Below are 5,803 nucleotides of genomic sequence, written 5' to 3'. Positions count from 1 at the left end.
CACACAGGCACGTGCCAATACACCTGCTTTCCCTCCAGAGTCAGCCGTGACAGAAGCACTGGGGGTGGCACAGGGTGGGCCCAGGCCCGGCCTGGACTGAGGGGTGTCCTGCCCGCCCCGCTCAGGCCCCCACTGTGGCAGAGCCGTAGGGGTCTCTGACCAGACTCTGGGCACAGCTGAGGCCAGGGGCAGATGTCAGGAAATCCAGCTCAGTGCCTACCCTCCAGGCAATGCCTGAGCTCAGTCCAGATCCTCAGACCGCGTCACCTCTCACCACGCGTCTGCAAAATGGGCGTCCCGTCTCCCTCGCGGACTCTGAGGAAAGCAGAACACGTGGGCTGTGGACACACCAAGAAGCCCTCCGGTCAGGGCGGCCCTGCCCCACCTCGCCCGATGCCGGGACGGTGCCCACTGCCCTCGCCTTCTGAAGCGAGGCTTCTGCAAGTCCGGAGGTTGGCACGTAGACTCGGGACGGTGGAACTGAAGCCCCAGAGCTCTCTGCTGTGACCCTGATCTCGGCTCTGGGAGAGGCCAGACGGCTCTTTCCCAGGACCCAGGGGACCTCGGCGCCAGTGGAGGTCCCAGGAGCCGAGCCTCTCCCCCACAAGGAAACCCAGATTCCGCTCTTGGCAGGGTGGGTCCAGGCCGCGCTGGCTGCACCGGGAGGTGGGGGTGCCGCGCTTTGGGGGTTGGGCACGTAGGTGAAGGCGCCACCCACCTTCAGATCAGCGCTCTGGCTCCAAGGGCAGGGAGGGGGCGGGGCGGGGAGAAGTCCTGTGTCTTTTCTCCTTTTATCAGTTGGGAAATGGCCTTCCCCACCTTCTCAGGGTTTGGGGAGCTGCTGATCTTCACGCGTCTAAATCTGGAGCCCGCAGGTCGCGGGCGCCGAGGGCACTAAGGAGGTCAGCCCAGGAGGCACAAGCTGCACAGCCCTGACCCTGTTTGTGACCCATATCGCCTGCCCATGGCACTCGGGATGCCGCCCCTGGGGTGCAATGTGATTCTGGGGATGGGGGTGGGGGTGTGCTGAGACCATCACTCCTTACACACATGCACACACGCGCACATGCACACACACACACATGCACGCGCACACACGTGCACACACGCACACACACACACTGGCCTGCTCTCCTTATAGATGGCCCCTGGGCGTGTCCCCTAGGCCCCTCTCTCCCCACACCTCATCTGAGAAGCTGGTCTCTGGGTCTGTCCTGGGCAGGAGCCGGACCAGGCAGCCCCTCATGCCAGGCCCTGGGGTGACCCTGGGCCAGGGCGGAGCCTCCATTTCATTACCTCCGCCCTCTGTCGGTCAACTCTACCAGACACCCTGCCCCGCCTGCCACGTCCCCTCCCACCCCCACCGCCTTCGCCTTCGGGGAAGAGTCTGGCTGCAGAAACAGGAAAAGTCAGAGGTCGAGCAACACAGACGACAGAGCAATGAAGTGACGGGCCCCAGGCCTCATGACCTTTCGGGCTCAGAGCCAGGATTTAAGCCCCGCCCCGGCTGGGGACTCCCATCACCCGCCTGACAGCAACACCACCCAGCCCCCCAATCCACCAGCCACCTTGCCATCCATCTCCTTGGCGCCATGCCCTCCTCCTCGTAACAAGCACCCCACCCTGCCAGCCCCAGCACCCCCGGTTTTACTTCTGTTGCCTCACACATTGTGGCAGCAGCACCGGGGAGAAAGGCACAGGCGGCCAGCGGCACACCTGTCCCGCCAGCTCCACCTTCACCAGGCCCGTAGGCGGCATCACCCTCCTGCCCTCCCCTCCCCATGGATGGCGAGCTCTTCCTCGGGGCGCGGGGCCCTCCAGTACACATTATACTCTTCGGAGCCTGCGGTCGGCCGGGCCCTGCTCCAGGTGCCAGGTGAGCCTCGCCCGGAGCTGTCCGGGCTCGCACTCCCCCCGCCCGGTGCCCGGGCCTTGTGCACTCAGCTGGCCGCAGCTCCCCTTCCCAGAATGAGCACTAACGCACCCTCTCGGATGGCTGGGCTGGGTGTTGGTTTCCTGTTTATTTTTTTCCTCTTTGTGTCAAACTCCCTTTTCTCACTCTAAACTGGCACGAGAGGGGGATTCACAATTCACCCTCCCGGCTCCCATCCCAGCACACGCACCTCTGCAGTCTTAATCATCTAGTTTGTAATATTTCATCTCCCCTCCCTTTCATCTCCCTCCGAACACCTCGACCGGTTAAAATAAATATGTAGTTTTAATTCTGAGGCACCTAATTTAATCTGGCAGGCAACGTTCCGCCACTCATTGGCATGCACCTCCGGCTGAGTCACACTCCAGCTCACCAGGCACACCGGCCCCCGCCCACACTGGCAGGGGCTGCGTAGGGAGAGGGCTCGGGGCCGTGTTCCCAGGAGGCAGGCCTGGGACAAGTGGCAGTGCCCTCCCCCAGTGGTGTCCTTTCCTGGAGAGGCCGCAAGACACCGCCAAGGAATCCCATAGGCGGCTCCTGGCCCCAAGCACTGGCCCCGAAAAGCCAGCCCGAGGGCTCCAGCGTCACTCACCTTCCTCTCTCCAGGGCCGGGCCATGTACGCAGGAGGGCCTGTCAGCAGGTGAGCGGGTAGAGGCCCCCAGGCCGGTAGCAGTTGCCCCTTCCTGGTCTCCGTGGGCATATTTCTGGCCCCTCCTCCCCTTTGCAGGGCTTGGTCAGCAAGGTGGACCTCATTCTGGGTGGCTCCTCTCAGACCACTCAGAGGCCATTGTCACCTCCCTGGAGACCACCGACACCCGACTGCATTGCCATCCTTGACCCCGGCCTGGGGCCTGCCACTCTGCTCTCTCTCCCCTGCCCACCAAGCTGCTGGGCCTGGCCGTACATTCCACAGGTCACAGGAGTTGACAGGTGAGGGGTGGCACCTGGCCTGCTTGAAGCAAGGGTGCCTGAGAGGACGGGAAGCCGGAGCCCCAGCCCTGTGTCCCCTGGCCAGGCCTGGCTCTGATGAGGGTGGAGGGCTCACCCAGGGGGACCTCAGACCCCCACTCGCCCAAAGACCTGTTGGAACCCATTACCTTAAGCAGTTGGCTGGAGGTGATTTAACACCCCTAAGTCAGTGGACATCTTGCCTCCCAAGTGAAGTCTTCTCCAGCTAGTCTGTTTTTCATTCATTCATTCATGCATTCATGGGTCATTTGCTCATTCACTGGTCCAAAAAGTGTCTGGCTGGCCAGGAAGGAGGGGCTCCAGGGATTCAGAAATGAGCTGTGTTGGAAGATGGGGTTCTGAAGCCAGAAAGGTTGTGTGCTTAAAGCTGAGGCAGTGGGAGTGAAGACAAGCCCCCAGGCCCTGGGGTCTCTCTCACGGGTCACAGCTGCCACTCCCACCGCTGCTCAGAGCAGGAACCTGAATCTGGGTTACACCTAGACCAGGGCCTGGCCTGCGCTGGCCTGGGCCTTTCTGCCAGTCCCAGGGCCTCCAGGCAGCGGGTCTGAGGCCTCTCCAGGTCCTCACTGATGACCTGCTCCAGCCTGCCCATCTCTGTCCCTTCCCACTCAGATTCCAAAGCCGACGGAACACCTGAGGGACAGGAAATGACGAATGGCAACCGTGTGAGATTTCATTCGTGCCCCTAGGCAGGACCTGCTACAAGGACAGGGGAGGTGACGGCCAGCTCCCCAAGGGTGTGTGCGCCCCAGGGCGCATCCACACTGGACAGTTCAAGCTTCACGTGCCCTTTGGCCCAGCGCTTCTCTTCCTGGATGCACATCCCAGAGAAAGTCCACCCCGTGCACCAAGGGGTCACCAGCAGGACGTTCCACCCAGCTTGCTGTGGAGACGGCAGCCAGGCCCTGCTGGAAGCTTGTCCACAGAGCCGCACCTGGGGAAACGGAAGTTCCAGGAATGGGAGAGAGGATGGATACAAGGCCTGTGGCCCCATCCAGGATGGAGCACCTCGTGGCCGGGAGGATGAGGCAGCGCAGGGCTACAACCTTCATGTGCATTCTCCCCACAGAGCTGAGTTAATTGCTGAAAGGAGTTAGCTTGGGACACCACTCACCCATGTCTCAGGGACCCATAGACTGCGTCAGTTCACTGTTTGGATCAGTGCGTACCGCCCGGAGATGTAAAGAACGAGGCAGAGGCGTGATTGGCTCAAACACGGGCAGAAGAGGGGCCATGTGTGCTGGGAAAGTCACAGAGAACCTGTCCACGTTGGCAAGGTTTTTTCCCCTTAAAACCAGAAAGATCTCAGGCCAGACACTAAGCTCTGATGAAGCTGGGTCCTGGGCCGGGGTTCCCCCATAATTGTTGCCCCCCCATACTTATCAGCATACTTGAAACGTTATATAGGGACTTCCCTGGTGGTCCAGTGGCTAGGACTCCACGCTCCCAATGCAGGAGGCCCAGGGTTCGATCCCTGGTCAGGGAACTAGATCCCACGTGCCGCAGTTAAGACCCGGCACAGCCAAATAAATAAATAAATAATTTTTTTTTAAAAAAAGTGATATAAGTTTCAAAGGAGAAAAATGCATCTATTAACTCCTCACCATGAAGGTGTAAAATGCTGACAACCCAGCAGCCCTGGAGGCTCTGGGCAAGCGCAGTGTTCCCTAAAGGGAACAGGGGCTCATGGGGGGACATGGGGCTCCTTGACCAGCAACGGTGGCAGGCTCAGAGTGGAGCTCCTCCTGGACCCTCTGCAAACATCTCAGCTGGTTAGTTCCTAAGGTGGCAGAGTCTACATCTAAGCCCATCTTAAGAGTTTAGGGACCAACCCCAACCTGCTCAGGGAGAATGGGCCCCCCTTTCTCTCTCCCTGAGGTACTGACCCCGCCAGCTCCCAGGGGCACTCAAGTTGGTTGATTCTCAGAAAGGATCCTTTGCAGCCACAGCTCCCTCCCTGGGAATGTACAAGTCCGGCTGGGTGACACCCATAAGGAGAGTGGCTGGACCCTGTGGAGGCTCGGGGGTGGCATTCAAGGCCACACGGGTTGCAGCAGGGTGAGCACATCCTGGTTTCAGGAGAACAGACCCCCGGGCTGGCTCTGCTCTGCCTGGCAGCGTGATCTGGGCCTGCGTGCTGGGTCGTGTGTGGATGTGGGTGTGTGTGATCATGTGTGAGTGGGGGGGGTAGGGGTTGGTGTCTGCGTTTGTGTGCCAGTGTGTGTGTGCACAAGGCTGAGACCAGCAGTGAACCTGGAACCAACAGAGCCCTGCGGGCCCTGTGGAGCCAGGTTCTAGGACGAGGGCAGAGAGGGGCAGGAGCAGGTGCCTGCCTGGCCCTGGACATGGTCATGGGCAGGGTAGGGAAGAGGGCCACAGAGTGGTGGGGGCTCTTGGGGTCTAAGGAGCTGCTCCCTTGTCTTATCGTATCTCCACATCTGGACTCATTCAGGCATCTACTCATCACACACTGGCCAAGTAAGGCAGCTCCTCGAGGTAGGGGCCAAGACAGACGAAGAAATAAGGATGCCCAGGCCATGCCACCCGAGTGCTGAGAGAGACAGCACAGCCTGAGAGAGCTGCCTGGGAGAACAGGATATGGGGAGAGCACTGAGAAGGGAGAAATTCCCCACCCTCCCAGAGCTCCAGATGAGGAGGGGATGGTGGCCTAGCCACAGGCAGAAGGACAGAGGCATAAAATAAGCCAGCCACTGGCTCCAGAATCTTCGAGGAAAGAGGCACAGATTCCTGACTTTGGCTTCATGAGTCATCCACACCAGGCAGACCCACTCTCTTCAACATCATCAGAATCACCACTGTCCTTACCACCATCACCACCATCACCATCATCAACATCACCATCATCACCATCACCATCACCACCACCACCACCACCACCA

The sequence above is a fragment of the Monodon monoceros genome, unplaced genomic scaffold (genome assembly GCF_005190385.1).
Source record: "Monodon monoceros isolate NGI ecotype Baffin Bay Population unplaced genomic scaffold, NGI_Narwhal_1 Super_Scaffold_14, whole genome shotgun sequence".
NCBI lineage: Eukaryota > Metazoa > Chordata > Mammalia > Artiodactyla > Monodontidae > Monodon > Monodon monoceros.
This window is presented reverse-complemented; position numbering follows the sequence as displayed.